This window comes from Anabrus simplex, chromosome 1, assembly GCF_040414725.1.
Source record: "Anabrus simplex isolate iqAnaSimp1 chromosome 1, ASM4041472v1, whole genome shotgun sequence".
NCBI classification, from domain to species: Eukaryota; Metazoa; Arthropoda; class Insecta; order Orthoptera; family Tettigoniidae; genus Anabrus; species Anabrus simplex.
The window spans coordinates 183,226,791-183,241,201 of record NC_090265.1 but is presented as its reverse complement, the minus strand read 5'-3'; the positions used below and the strand labels follow the sequence as shown (position 1 = coordinate 183,241,201).

Here is a 14,411-nt window from a genome sequence, read left to right as displayed (position 1 = left end):
CACAGTTAATTCTTCCCAGTTTCGTCACCCAAACCAAGTTGCCACGATCCAGGTCATTATCGTTGAGTCTGTAGAGTGAGAACCTTCAATGAGTCCGAGAGAGAAGCGATCTATGGACGGTAAACTGGCTAAGAAAGAAAGAAAGAAACTAAGGAGGAAATAATCGTTTAACGCGCTGCCAGAGTATCCCTACGGCAGATGTATAAAATATATGATTACATTCTGCTATGGCACCACAATGCACCACCTAAATTGAGGGTTGAAATCTAGCATCTTAACGTCTGAGGAACTCACTGTCTTTGTGGTTCCGTAAGCCCATAACTCTAGTTTTGCAGGCATTCGAGCCAATCTTCTCCAAAATTCAAGCTGCGAGACGCTTACTCCCTTAGCAAGACAGTGAGCCAGCTAGTGATTTAGGGGGATACAGGTAGTCTACAAATTCTCCAAATTGCTAGAAACCTATATGAATCTAACTCCTTGAGATACAGACGAGCATAACAAAATCTGAGCTTAATAATTTCTCCTAAATGAGCACTGTATCAGAATTCAGTAATTACAATTGACAAAATCTGTTCGATTGCCGTGACCAGGATTCGAACCTGGGTTATTGCGGCCACAACGCAATGTCCTAACCACTAGACGATCAAGGCTACGGTAAACATATTCCCTGGCGGTTAGTCTTACCTCATATAAGCGGTTTGTTTGCTCCACATAGCATTCTGTAGAGACAGCAGACGGCCCCTACTTCCCTTACCGTATGATTTGTCCCATGCTCTGATACTTTACTGCGTAACGACTATGGCTTTGGCGACATTTAATGTGCAAGAATACCCGGCGACTTTACTACGGTCCTCTTTACAAGGAACTAATGCCTAAAACTTCGAGCCATCAATGCTATTTCAGTTAACGCACACACTAAAGCATGGATTTGAACTCCCGAAGCTGAGTACACAATCTGTTATCAGCGAAGTACTGCAACGTCACTGTTAAGCACGGTATGTGATGCAACTTCAAGGAAAACACGTCCGGTTTCGTTGATGTTAGCTATCGGTGACATGTCAACGGTGGTTCAGTGGTAGAATGCTCGCCTGCCACGCGGGCGGCCCGGGTTCGATTCCCGGCCGTTGCATATTTATTTTCAACTTCATATTATTATTTTTCAATCTCCTCCTAATGCTCCCTGCTTGAATTATTTATTTTTCTTAATACGAATGTCCTACAAGGTTGGCATTTCGCTCGGTCACCTTCTAAACGCTTCACCACAGAGGCACCATGACACTGCCCTGCACTGCACTGGATCGATCTCGCACCCCCCGGGCGCAACTATTCACGATCTACCGCCACTTCCACGAAAATTGCAGTGTTACGAGGGCTGGAGCGGTGTACCCTTAATCTCGGGTGGTCGACTGAGTTGAGGTGTGTTCGATCCCCACAACAGCATTGCACAAAGTAAATTTCCATGCTTACACACTTCTTCTAAATTCAAATGCCCTGATAGTACCTAAATGAAGGCCTCGGCCACTTCGTTCCCTCATCCGTGCCCATCCCTTCCAATCATTCCATACAATATAAGGCACGTGTACAGCAATGACCGTAAGGCCACCTGGGCGGAGCACAGTTAATTCTTCCCAGTTTCGTCACCCTAACCAAGGTGCCACCATACAGGTCATTATCGTTGAGACTGTAGAGTGAGAACCTTCAATGAGTCCGAGAGAGAAGCGATCTATGGACGGTAAACAGGCTAAGAAAGAAAGAAAGAAGCTAAGGAGGAAATAATCGTTTAACGCGCTGCCAGAGTATCCCTACGGCAGATGTATAAAATATATGATTACATTCTGCTATGGCACCACAATGCACCACCTAAATTGAGGGTTGAAATCTAGCATCTTAACGTCTGAGGAACTCACTGTCTTTTGGTTCCGTAAGCCCATAACTCTAGTTTTGCAGGCATTCGAGCCAATCTTCTCCAAAATTCAAGCTGCGAGACGCTTACTCCCTTAGCAAGACAGTGAGCCAGCTAGTGATTTAGGGGGATACAAGTAGTCTACAAATTCTCCAAATTGCTAGAGACCTATATGAATCTAACTCCTTGAGATACAGACGAGCATAACAAAATCTGAGCTTAATAATTTCTCCTAAATGAGCACTGTATCAGAATTCAGTAATTACAATTGACAAAATCTGTTCGCTTGCCGTGACCAGGATTCGAACCTGGGTTATTTCGGCCACGACGCAATGTCCTAACCACTAGACGATCACGGCTACGGTACACACATTCCTTTGCGGTTAGTCTTACCTAATATAAGCGGTTTGTTTGCTCCACATAGCAGTGCCGGTGGATTCTGTAGAGACAGCAGACGGCCCCTACTTCCCTTACCGTATGATTTGTCCCATGCTCTGATACTTTACTGCGTAACGACTATGGCTTTGGCGACATTTAATGTGCAAGAATACCCGGCGACTTTACTACGGTCCTCTTTACAAGGAACTAATGCCTAAAACTTCGAACCCTCAATGCTATTTCAGTTAACGCACACACTAAAGCGTGGATTTGAACTCCCGAAGCTGAGTACACAATCTGTTATCAGCAAAGTACTGCAACGTCACTGTTAAGCACGGTATGTGATGCAACTTCAATGAAAACACGTCATGTTTCGTTGATGATAGCTATCAGTAACATGGCAACGGTGGTTCAGTGGTAGAATGCTCGCCTGCCACGCGGGCGACCCGGGTTCGATTCCCGCCCGTTGCATATTTCTTTTCAACTTCATATTATTATTTTTCAATCTCCTCCCAATGCTCCTTGCTTTTATTATTTCCTTTTCTTAATACGAATGTCCGAAAAGGTTGGCATTTCGCTCGGTCACCTTCTAAACGCTTCACCACAGAGGCACCCTGACACTGCCCTGCACTGCACTGGATCGACCTCGCACCCCCCGGGCGCAACTATTCACGATCTACCGCCACTTCCACGAAAATTGCAGTGTTACGAGGGCTGGAGCGGTGTACCCTTAATCTCGGGTGGTCGACTGAGTTGTGGTGTGTTCGATCCCCACAACAGCATTGCACAAAGTAAATTTCCGTGCTTACACACTTCTTCTAAATTCAAATGCCCTGTTAGTACCTAAATGAAGGCCTCGGCCACTTCGTTCCCTCATCCGTCCCCATCCCTTCCAATCATTCCATACACCATAAGGCACGTGTACAGCAATGACCGTAAGGCCACCTGGGCGGAGCACAGTTAATTCTTCCCAGTTTCGTCACCCAAACCAAGGTTCCACGATCCAGGTCATTATCCTTGAGTCTGTAGAGTGAGAACCTTCAATGAGTCCGAGAGAGAAGCGATCTATGGACGGTAAACAGGCTAAGAAAGAAAGAAAGAATCTAAAGAGGAAATAATCGTTTAATGCGCTGCCAGAGTATCCCTACGGCAGATGTATAAAATATATGATTACATTCTGCTATGCCACCACTATGCACCACCTAAATTGAGGGTTGAAATGTAGCATCTTAACGTCTGAGGAACTCACTGTCTTTGTGGTTCCGTAAGCCCATAACTCTAGTTTTGCAGGCATTCGAGCCAATCTTCTCCAAAATTCAAGCTGCGAGACGCTTACTCCCTTAGCAAGACAGTGAGCCAGCTAGTGATTCAGGGGGATACAAGTAGTCTACAAATTCCCCAAATTGCTAGAAACCTACATGAATCTAACTCCTTGAGATACAGACGATTATGACAAAATCTGAGCGTTAATAATTTGTCCACCGGGCGAGTTGGCCGTGCTTGTAGAGGCGCGGGGCTGTGAGCTTGCATCCGGGAGATAGTAGGTTCGAATCCCACTATCGGCAGCCCTGAAAATGGTTTTCCGTGGTTTCCCATTTTCACACCAGGCAAATGCTGGAGCTGTATCTTAATTAAGGCCACGGCCGCTTCCTTCCAACTCCTAGGCCTTTCCTATCCTATCGTCGCCATAAGACCTATCTGTGTCGGTGCGACGTAAAGCCCCTAGCAAAAAAAAAAAAGTAATTTGTCCTAAATGAGCACTGTATCAGAATTCAGTAATTACAATTGACAAAATCTGTTCGCTTTCCGTGACCAGGATTCGAACCTGGGTTATTGCGGCCACAACGCAATGTCCTAACCACTAGACGATCACGGCTACGGTAAACACATTTTTTTTGCTGTTAGTCTTACCTAATATAAGCGGTTTGCTTGCCCACATAGCAGTGCCGGTGGATTCTGTAGAGGCAGCAGACGGCCCCTACTTCCCTTACCGTATGATTTGTCCCATGCTCTGATACTTTACTTCGTAACGACTATGGCTTTGGCGACATTTAATGTGCAAGAATACCCGGCGACGTTACTACGGTCCTCTTTACAAGGAACTAATGCCTAAAACTTCGAGCCCTCAATGCTGTTTCAGTTAACGCAAAAACTAAAGCGTGGATTTTAACTCCCGAAGCTGAGTACACAATCTGTTATCAGCAAAGTACTGCAACGTCACTGTTAAGCACGGTATGTGATGCAACTTCAAGGAAAACACGTCAGGTTACGTTGATGTTAGCTCCCGGTGACATGGCAACGGTGGTTCAGTGATATAATGCTCGCCTGCCACGCGGGCGGCCCGGGTTCGATTCCCGGCCGTTGCATATTTATTTTCAACTTCATATTATTATTTTTCAACCTCCTCCTAATAGTCCTTGCTTTAATTATTTATTTTTCCTAATACGAATGTCCTAAAATGTAGGCATTTCGCTCGGTCATCTTCTAAACGCTTAACCACAGAGGCACCCTGACACTGCCCTGCACTGCACTGGATCGACCTCGCACCCCCCGGGCGCAACAATTCACGATCTACCGCCACTTCCACGAAAATTGCAGTGTTACGAGGGCTGGAGCGGTGTACCCTTAATCTCGGGTGGTCGACTGAGTTGAGGTGTGTTCGATCCCCACAACAGCATTGCACAAAGTAAATTTCCATGCTTACACAATTCTTCTAAATTCAAATGCCCTGATAGTACCTAAATGAAGGATTCGGCCACTTCGTTCCCTCATCCGTGCCCATCCCTTCCAATCATTCCATACACCATACGGCACGTGTACAGCAATGACCGTAAGGCCACCTGGGCGGAGCACAGTTAATTCTTCCCAGTTTCGTCACCCTAACCAGGGTGCCACGATCCAGGTCATTATCGTTGAGTCTGTAGAGTGAGAACCTTCAATGAGTCCGAGAGAGAAGCGATCTATGGACGGTAAACAGGCTAAGAAAGAAAGAAAGAAGCTAAGGAGGAAATAATCGTTTAACGCGCTGCCAGAGTATCCCTACGGCAGATGTATAAAATATATGATTACATTCTGCTATGGCACCACAATGCACCACCTAAATTGAGTGTTGAAATCTAGCATCTTAACGTCTGTGGAACTCACTGTCTTTGTGGTTCCGTAAGCCCATAACTCTAGTTTTGCAGGCATTCGAGCCAATCTTCTCCAAAATTCAAGCTGCGAGACGCTTACTCCCTTAGCAAGACAGTGAGCCAGCTAGTGATTTAGGGGGATACAGGTAGTCTACAAATTCTCCAAATTGCTAGAAACCTATATGAATCTAACTCCTTGAGATACAGACGAGCATAACAAAATCTGAGCTTAATAATTTCTCCTAAATGAGCACTGTATCAGAATTCAGTAATTACAATTGACAAAATCTGTTCGCTTGCCGTGACCAGGATTCGAACCTGGGTTATTGCGGCCACAACGCTATGTCCTAACCACTAGACGATCACGGCTACGGTAAACACATTCCTTTGCGGTTAGTCTTACCTAATATAAGCGGTTTGTTTGCTCCACATAGCAGTGCCGGTGGATTCTGTACAGACAGCAGACGGCCCCTACTTCCCTTACCGTATGATTTGTCCCATGCTCTGATACTTTACTGCGTAACGACTATGGCTTTGGCGACATTTAATGTGCAAGAATACCCGGCGACTTTACTACGGTCCTCTTTACAAGGAACTAATGCCTAAAACTTCGAGCCCTCAATGCTATTTCAGTTAACGCACACACTAAAGCATGGATTTGAACTCCCGAAGCTGAGTACACAATCTGTTATCAGCAAAGTACTGCAACGTCACTGTTAAGCACGGTATGTGATGCAACTTCAAGGAAAACACGTCCGGTTTCGTTGATGTTAGTTATCGGTGACATGTCAACGGTGGTTCAGTGGTAGAATGCTCGCCTGCCACGCGGGCGGCCCGGGTTCGATTCCCGGCCGTTGCATATTTATTTTCAACTTCATATTATTATTTTTCAATCTCCTCCTAATGCTCCCTGCTTGAATTATTTATTTTTCTTAATACGAATGTCCTACAAGGTTGACATTTCGCTCGGTCACCTTCTAAACGCTTCACCACAGAGGCACCATGACACTGCCCTGCACTGCACTGGATCGATCTTGCACCCCCCGGGCGCAACTATTCACGATCTAGCGCCACTTCCACGAAAATTGCAGTGTTACGAGGGCTGGAGCGGTGTACCCTTAATCTCGGGTGGTCGACTGAGTTGAGGTGTGTTCGATCCCCACAACAGCATTGCACAAAGTAAATTTCCATGCTTACACACTTCTTCTAAATTCAAATGCCCTGGTAGTACCTAAATGAAGGCCTCGGCCACTTCGTTCCCTCATCCGTGCCCATCCCTTCCAATCATTCCATACACCATAAGGCACGTGTACAGCAATGACCGTAAGGCCACCTGGGCGGAGCACAGTTAATTCTTCCCAGTTTCGTCACCCTAACCAAGGTGCCACGATCCAGGTCATTATCGTTGAGTCTGTAGAGTGAGAACCTTCAATGAGTCCGAGAGAGAAGCGATCTATGGACGGTAAACAGGCTAAGAAAGAAAGAAAGAAGCTAAGGAGGAAATAATCGCTTAACGCGCTGCCAGAGTATCCCTACGGCAGATGTATAAAATATATGATTACATTCTGCTATGGCACCACAATGCACCACCTAAATTGAGGGTTGAAATCTAGCATCTTAACGTCTGAGGAACTCACTGTCTTTGTGGTTCCGTAAGCCCATAACTCTAGTTTTGCAGGCATTCGAGCCGTTCTTCTCCAAAATTCAAGCTGCGAGACGCTTACTCCCTTAGCAAGACAGTGAGCCAGCTAGTGATTTAGGGGGATACAGGTAGTCTACAAATTCTCCAAATTGCTAGAAACCTATATGAATCTAACTCCTTGAGATACAGACGAGCATAACAAAATCTGAGCTTAATAATTTCTCCTAAATGAGCACTGTATCAGAATTCAGTAATTACAATTGACAAAATCTGTTCGCTTGCCGTGACCAGGATTCGAACCTGGGTTATTGCGGCCACAACGCAATGTCCTAACCACTAGACGATCACGGCTACGGTAAACACATTCCCTTGCGGTTAGTCTTACCTAATATAAGCGGTTTGTTTGCTCCACATAGCAGTGCCGGTGGATTCTGTAGAGACAGCAGACGGCCCCTACTTCCCTTACCGTATGATTTGTCCCATGCTCTGATACTTTACTGCGTAACGACTATGGCTTTGGCGACGTTTAATGTGCAAGAATACCCGGCGACTTTACTACGGTCCTCTTTACAAGGAACTAATGCCTAAAACTTCGAGCCCTCAATGCTATTTCAGTTAACGCACACACTAAAGCATGGATTTGAACTCCCGAAGGTGAGTACACAATCTGTTATCAGCAAAGTACTGCAACGTCACTGTTAAGCACGGTATGTGATGCAACTTCAAGGAAAACACGTCAGGTTTCGTTGATGTTAGCTATCGGTGACATGGCAACGGTGGTTCAGTGGTAGAATGCTCGCCTGCCACGCGGGCGGCCCGGGTTCGATTCCCGGCCGTTGCATATTTATTTTCAACTTCATATTATTATTTTTCAATCTCCTCCTAATAGTCCTTGCTTTAATTATTTATTTTGCTTAATACGAATGTCCTACAAGGTTGGCATTTCGCTCGGTCACCTTCTAAACGCTTCACCACAGAGGCACCATGACACTGCCCTGCACTGCACTGGATCGACATCGCACCCCCCGGGCGCAACTATTCACGATCTACCGCCACTTCCACGAAAATTGCAGTGTTACGTGGGCTGGAGCGGTGTACCCTTAATCTCGTGTGGTCGACTGAGTTGAGGTGTGTTCGATCCCCACAACAGCATTGCACAAAGTAAATTTCCGTGCTTACACACTTCTCCTAATTCAAATGCCCTGATAGTACCTAAATGAAGGCCTCGGCCACTTCGTTCCCTCATCCGTGCCCATCCCTTCCAATCATTCCATACACCATAAGGCACGTGTACAGCAATGACCGTAAGGCCACCTGGGCGGAGCACAGTTAATTCTTCCCAGTTTCGTCACCCTAACCAAGGTGCCACGATCCAGGTCATTATCGTTGAGTCTGTAGAGTGAGAACCTTCAATGAGTCCGAGAGAGAAGCGATCTATGGACGGTAAACAGGCTAAGAAAGAAAGAAAGAAGCTAAGGAGGAAATAATCGTTTAACGCACTGCCAGAGTATCCCTACGGCAGATGTATAAAATATATGATAACATTCTGCTATGGCACCACAATGCACCACCTAAATTGAGGGTTGAAATCTAGCATCTTAACGTCTGAGGAACTCACTGTCTTTGTGGTTCCGTAAGCCCATAACTCTAGTTTTGCAGGCATTCGAGCCAATCTTCTCCAAAATTCAAGCTGCGAGACGCTTACTCCCTTAGCAAGACAGTGAGCCAGCCAGTGATTTAGGGGGATACAGGTAGTCTACAAATTCTCCAAATAAGTAGAAACCTATATGAATCTAACTCCTTGAGATACAGACGAGCATAACAAAATCTGAGCTTAATAATTTCTCCTAAATGAGCACTGTATCAGAATTCAGTAATTACAATTGACAAAATCTGTTCGCTTGCCGTGACCAAGATTCGAACCTGGGTTATTGCGGCCACTACGCAATGTCCTAACCACTAGACGATCACGGCTACGGTAAACACATGCCTTTGCGGTTAGTCTTACCTAATATAAGCGGTTTGTTTGCTCCACATAGCAGCGCCGGTGGAATCTGTAGAGACAGCAGACGGCCCCTACTTCCCTTACCGTATGATTTGTCCCATGCTCTGATACTTTACTGCGTAACGACTATGGCTTTGGCGTCATTTAATGTGGGAGAATACCCGGCGACGTTACTACGGTCCTCTTTACAAGGAACTAATGCCTAAAACTTCGAGCCCTCAATGCTATTTCAGTTAACGCACACACTAAAGCATGGATTTGAACTCTCGAAGCTGAGCACACAATCTGTTATCAGCAAAGTACTGCAACGTCACTGTTAAGCACGGTATGTGATGCAACTTCAAGGAAAACACGTCAGGTTTCGTTGATGTTAGCTATCGGTGACATGGCAACGGTGGTTCAGTGGTAGAATGCTCGCCTGCCACGCGGGCGGCCCGGGTTCTATTCCCGGCCGTTGCATATTTATTTTCAACTTCATATTATTATTTTTCAATCTCCTCCTAATGCTCCCTGCTTGAATTATTTATTTTTCTTAATACGAATGTCCTACAAGGTTGGCATTTCGCTCGGTCACCTTCTAAACGCTTCACCACAGAGGCACCATGACACTGCCCTGCACTGCACTGGATCGATCTCGCACCCCCCGGGCGCAACTATTCACGATCTACCGCCACTTCCACGAAAATTGCAGTGTTACGAGGGCTGGAGCGGTGTACCCTTAATCTCGGGTGGTCGACTGAGTTGAGGTGTGTTCGATCCCCACAACAGCATTGCACAAAGTAAATTTCCATGCTTACACACTTCTTCTAAATTCAAATGCCCTGATAGTACCTAAATGAAGGCCTCGGCCACTTCGTTCCCTCATCCGTGCCCATCCCTTCCAATCATTCCATACACCATAAGGCACGTGTACAGCAATGACCGTAAGGCCACCTGGGCGGAGCACAGTTAATTCTTCCCAGTTTCATCACCCTAACCAAGGTGCCACCATCCAGGTCATTATCGTTGAGACTGTGGAGTGAGAACCTTCAATGAGTCCGAGAGAGAAGCGATCTATGGACGGTAAACAGGCTAAGAAAGAAAGAAAGAAGCTAAGGAGGAAATAATCGTTTAACGCGCTGCCAGAGTATCCCTACGGCAGATGTATAAAATATATGATTACATTCTGCTATGGCACCACAATGCACCACCTAAATTGAGGGTTGAAATCTAGCATCTTAACGTCTGAGGAACTCACTGTCTTTGTGGTTCCGTAAGCCCATAACTCTAGTTTTGCAGGCATTCGAGCCAATCTTCTCCAAAATTCAAGCTGCGAGACGCTTACTCCCTTAGCAAGACAGTGAGCCAGCTAGTGATTTAGGGGATACAGGTAGTCTACAAATTCTCCAAATTGCTAGAAACCTATATGAATCTAACTCCTTGAGATACAGACGAGCATAACAAAATCTGAGCTTAATAATTTCTCCTAAATGAGCACTGTATCAGAATTCAGTAATTACAATTGACAAAATCTGTTCGCTTGCCGTGACCAGGATTCGAACCTGGGTTATTGCGGCCACAACGCAATGTCCTAACCACTAAACGATCACGGCTACGGTAAACACATTACTTTGCGGTTAGTCTTACCTAATATAAGCGGTTTGTTTGCTCCACATAGCAGTGCCGGTGGATTCTGTAGAGACAGCAGACGGCCCCTACTTCCCTTACCGTATGATTTGTCCCATGCTCGGATACTTTACTGCGTAACGACTATTGCTTTGGCGTCATTTAATGTGCAAGAATACCCGGCGACGTTACTACGGTCCTCTTTACAAGGAACTAATGCCTAAAACTTCGAGCCCTCAATGCTATTTCAGTTAACGCACACACTAAAGCATGGATTTGAACTCCCGAAGCTGAGTACACAATCTGTTATCAGCAAAGTACTGCAACGTCACTGTTAAGCACGGTATGTGATGCAACTTCAAGGAAAACACGTCAGGTTTCGTTGATGTTAGCTATCGGTGACATGGCAACGGTGGTTCAGTGGTAGAATGCTCGCCTGCCACGCGGGCGGCCCGGGTTCGATTCCCGGCCGTTGCATATTTATTTTCAACTTCATATTATTATTTTTCAATCTCCTCCTAATAGTCCTTGCTTTAATTATTTATTTTTCTTAATACGAATGTCCTACAAGGTTGGCATTTCGCTCGGTCACCTTCTAAACGCTTCACCACAGAGGCACCATGACACTGCCCTGCACTGCACTGGATCGACATCGCACCCCCCGGGCGCAACTATTCACGATCTACCGCCACTTCCACGAAAATTGCAGTGTTACGTGGGCTGGAGCGGTGTACCCTTAATCTCGTGTGGTCGACTGAGTTGAGGTGTGTTCGATCCCCACAACAGCATTGCACAAAGTAAATTTCCGTGCTTACACACTTCTCCTAATTCAAATGCCCTGATAGTACCTAAATGAAGGCCTCGGCCACTTCGTTCCCTCATCCGTGCCCATCCCTTCCAATCATTCCATACACCATAAGGCACGTGTACAGCAATGACCGTAAGGCCACCTGGGCGGAGCACAGATAATTCTTCCCAGTTTCGTCACCCTAACCAAGGTGCCACGATCCAGGTCATTATCGTTGAGTCTGTAGAGTGAGAACCTTCAATGAGTCCGAGAGAGAAGCGATCTATGGACGGTAAACAGGCTAAGAAAGAAAGAAAGAAGCTAAGGAGGAAATAATCGTTTAACGCACTGCCAGAGTATCCCTACGGCAGATGTATAAAATATATGATAACATTCTGCTATGGCACCACAATGCACCACCTAAATTGAGGGTTGAAATCTAGCATCTTAACGTCTGAGGAACTCACTGTCTTTGTGGTTCCGTAAGCCCATAACTCTAGTTTTGCAGGCATTCGAGCCAATCTTCTCCAAAATTCAAGCTGCGAGACGCTTACTCCCTTAGCAAGACAGTGAGCCAGCCAGTGATTTAGGGGGATACAGGTAGTCTACAAATTCTCCAAATAACTAGAAACCTATATGAATCTAACTCCTTGAGATACAGACGAGCATAACAAAATCTGAGCTTAATAATTTCTCCTAAATGAGCACTGTATCAGAATTCAGTAATTACAATTGACAAAATCTGTTCGCTTGCCGTGACCAGGATTCGAACCTGGGTTATTGCGGCCACAACGCAATGTCCTAACCACTAGACGATCACGGCTACGGTAAACACATGCCTTTGCGGTTAGTCTTACCTAATATAAGCGGTTTGTTTGCTCCACATAGCAGCGCCGGTGGAATCTGTAGAGACAGCAGACGGCCCCTACTTCCCTTACCGTATGATTTGTCCCATGCTCTGATACTTTACTGCGTAACGACTATGGCTTTGGCGTCATTTAATGTGCAAGAATACCCGGCGACGTTACTACGGTCCTCTTTACAAGGAACTAATGCCTAAAACTTCGAGCCCTCAATGCTATTTCAGTTAACGCACACACTAAAGCATGGATTTGAACTCTCGAAGCTGAGTACACAATCTGTTATCAGCAAAGTACTGCAACGTCACTGTTAAGCACGGTATGTGATGCAACTTCAAGGAAAACACGTCCGGTTTCGTTGATGTTAGCTATCGGTGACATGGCAACGGTGGTTCAGTGGTAGAATGCTCGCCTGCCACGCGGGCGGCCCGGGTTCTATTCCCGGCCGTTGCATATTTATTTTCAACTTCATATTATTATTTTTCAATCTCCTCCTAATGCTCCCTGCTTGAATTATTTATTTTTCTTAATACGAATGTCCTACAAGGTTGGCATTTCGCTCGGTCACCTTCTAAACGCTTCACCACAGAGGCACCATGACACTGCCCTGCACTGCACTGGATCGATCTCGCACCCCCCGGGCGCAACTATTCACGATCTACCGCCACTTCCACGAAAATTGCAGTGTTACGAGGGCTGGAGCGGTGTACCCTTAATCTCGGGTGGTCGACTGAGTTGAGGTGTGTTCGATCCCCACAACAGCATTGCACAAAGTAAATTTCCATGCTTACACACTTCTTCTAAATTCAAATGCCCTGATAGTACCTAAATGAAGGCCTCGGCCACTTCGTTCCCTCATCCGTGCCCATCCCTTCCAATCATTCCATACACCATAAGGCACGTGTACAGCAATGACCGTAAGGCCACCTGGGCGGAGCACAGTTAATTCTTCCCAGTTTCGTCACCCTAACCAAGGTGCCACGATCCAGGTCATTATCGTTGAGTCTGTGGAGTGAGAACCTTCAATGAGTCCGAGAGAGAAGCGATCTATGGACGGTAAACAGGCTAAGAAAGAAAGAAAGAAGCTAAGGAGGAAATAATCGTTTAACGCGCTGCCAGAGTATCCCTACGGCAGATGTATAAAATATATGATTACATTCTGCTATGGCACCACAATGCACCACCTATATTGAGGGTTGAAATCTAGCATCTTAACGTCTGAGGAACTCACTGTCTTTGTGGTTCCGTAAGCCCATAACTGTAGTTTTGCAGGCATTCGAGCCGTTCTTCTCCAAAATTCAAGCTGCGAGACGCTTACTCCCTTAGCAAGACAGTGAGCCAGCTAGTGATTTAGGGGGATACAGGTAGTCTACAAATTCTCCAAATTGCTAGAAACCTATATGAATCTAACTCCTTGAGATACAGACGAGCATAACAAAATCTGAGCTTAATAATTTCTCCTAAATGAGCACTGTATCAGAATTCAGTAATTACAATTGACAAAATCTGTTCGCTTGCCGTGACCAGGATTCGAACCTGGGTTATTGCGGCCACAACGCAATGTCCTAACCACTAAACGATCACGGCTGCGGTAAACACATTCCTTTGCGGTTAGTCTTACCTAATATAAGCGGTTTGTTTGCTCCACATAGCAGTGCCGGTGGATTCTGTAGAGACAGCAGACGGCCCCTACTTCCCTTACCGTATGATTTGTCCCATGCTCGGATACTTTACTGCGTAACGACTATTGCTTTGGCGTCATTTAATGTGCAAGAATACCCGGCGACGTTACTACGGTCCTCTTTACAAGGAACTAATGCCTAAAACTTCGAGCCCTCAATGCTATTTCAGTTAACGCACACACTAAAGCATGGATTTGAACTCCCGAAAGTGAGTACACAATATGTTATCAGCAAAGTACTGCAACGTCACTGTTAAGCACGGTATGTGATTCAACTTCAAGGAAAACACGTCAGGTTTCGTTGATGTTAGCTATCGGTGACATGGCAACGGTGGTTCAGTGGTAGAATGCTCGCCTGCCACGCGGGCGGCCCGGGTTCGATTCCCGGCCGTTGCATATTTCTTTTCAACTTCATATTA

The 14,411-nt window shown here is 45.8% G+C and overlaps 17 non-coding genes across 17 annotated transcripts; 9 read left to right on the top strand and 8 right to left on the bottom strand.

Annotated features, from left to right (window-relative positions):
- Window positions 1–578: 578 nt before the first annotated feature.
- TRNAH-GUG (transfer RNA histidin (anticodon GUG)) lies at window positions 579–650 on the bottom strand. Its single transcript has one exon. It is a non-coding gene; the product is annotated as a tRNA-His (tRNA).
- Window positions 651–1,058: 408 nt separating this feature from the next.
- On the top strand, window positions 1,059–1,129 carry TRNAG-GCC (transfer RNA glycine (anticodon GCC)). The gene has a single exon. It is a non-coding gene; the product is annotated as a tRNA-Gly (tRNA).
- Window positions 1,130–2,190: 1,061 nt separating this feature from the next.
- On the bottom strand, window positions 2,191–2,262 carry TRNAH-GUG (transfer RNA histidin (anticodon GUG)). Its single transcript has one exon. It is a non-coding gene; the product is annotated as a tRNA-His (tRNA).
- Window positions 2,263–2,681: 419 nt separating this feature from the next.
- TRNAG-GCC (transfer RNA glycine (anticodon GCC)) lies at window positions 2,682–2,752 on the top strand. The gene has a single exon. It is a non-coding gene; the product is annotated as a tRNA-Gly (tRNA).
- A 1,333-nt stretch (window positions 2,753–4,085) lies between these two features.
- Window positions 4,086–4,157, bottom strand: TRNAH-GUG (transfer RNA histidin (anticodon GUG)). The gene has a single exon. It is a non-coding gene; the product is annotated as a tRNA-His (tRNA).
- A 419-nt stretch (window positions 4,158–4,576) lies between these two features.
- On the top strand, window positions 4,577–4,647 carry TRNAG-GCC (transfer RNA glycine (anticodon GCC)). Its single transcript has one exon. It is a non-coding gene; the product is annotated as a tRNA-Gly (tRNA).
- Window positions 4,648–5,709: 1,062 nt separating this feature from the next.
- Window positions 5,710–5,781, bottom strand: TRNAH-GUG (transfer RNA histidin (anticodon GUG)). The gene has a single exon. It is a non-coding gene; the product is annotated as a tRNA-His (tRNA).
- A 419-nt stretch (window positions 5,782–6,200) lies between these two features.
- TRNAG-GCC (transfer RNA glycine (anticodon GCC)) lies at window positions 6,201–6,271 on the top strand. The gene has a single exon. It is a non-coding gene; the product is annotated as a tRNA-Gly (tRNA).
- Window positions 6,272–7,333: 1,062 nt separating this feature from the next.
- TRNAH-GUG (transfer RNA histidin (anticodon GUG)) lies at window positions 7,334–7,405 on the bottom strand. Its single transcript has one exon. It is a non-coding gene; the product is annotated as a tRNA-His (tRNA).
- Window positions 7,406–7,824: 419 nt separating this feature from the next.
- TRNAG-GCC (transfer RNA glycine (anticodon GCC)) lies at window positions 7,825–7,895 on the top strand. Its single transcript has one exon. It is a non-coding gene; the product is annotated as a tRNA-Gly (tRNA).
- Window positions 7,896–9,447: 1,552 nt separating this feature from the next.
- TRNAG-GCC (transfer RNA glycine (anticodon GCC)) lies at window positions 9,448–9,518 on the top strand. Its single transcript has one exon. It is a non-coding gene; the product is annotated as a tRNA-Gly (tRNA).
- Window positions 9,519–10,579: 1,061 nt separating this feature from the next.
- TRNAH-GUG (transfer RNA histidin (anticodon GUG)) lies at window positions 10,580–10,651 on the bottom strand. Its single transcript has one exon. It is a non-coding gene; the product is annotated as a tRNA-His (tRNA).
- A 419-nt stretch (window positions 10,652–11,070) lies between these two features.
- Window positions 11,071–11,141, top strand: TRNAG-GCC (transfer RNA glycine (anticodon GCC)). The gene has a single exon. It is a non-coding gene; the product is annotated as a tRNA-Gly (tRNA).
- Window positions 11,142–12,202: 1,061 nt separating this feature from the next.
- Window positions 12,203–12,274, bottom strand: TRNAH-GUG (transfer RNA histidin (anticodon GUG)). Its single transcript has one exon. It is a non-coding gene; the product is annotated as a tRNA-His (tRNA).
- A 419-nt stretch (window positions 12,275–12,693) lies between these two features.
- On the top strand, window positions 12,694–12,764 carry TRNAG-GCC (transfer RNA glycine (anticodon GCC)). Its single transcript has one exon. It is a non-coding gene; the product is annotated as a tRNA-Gly (tRNA).
- Window positions 12,765–13,826: 1,062 nt separating this feature from the next.
- TRNAH-GUG (transfer RNA histidin (anticodon GUG)) lies at window positions 13,827–13,898 on the bottom strand. Its single transcript has one exon. It is a non-coding gene; the product is annotated as a tRNA-His (tRNA).
- Window positions 13,899–14,317: 419 nt separating this feature from the next.
- Window positions 14,318–14,388, top strand: TRNAG-GCC (transfer RNA glycine (anticodon GCC)). Its single transcript has one exon. It is a non-coding gene; the product is annotated as a tRNA-Gly (tRNA).
- The last annotated feature ends 23 nt before the right edge of the window (window positions 14,389–14,411 follow it).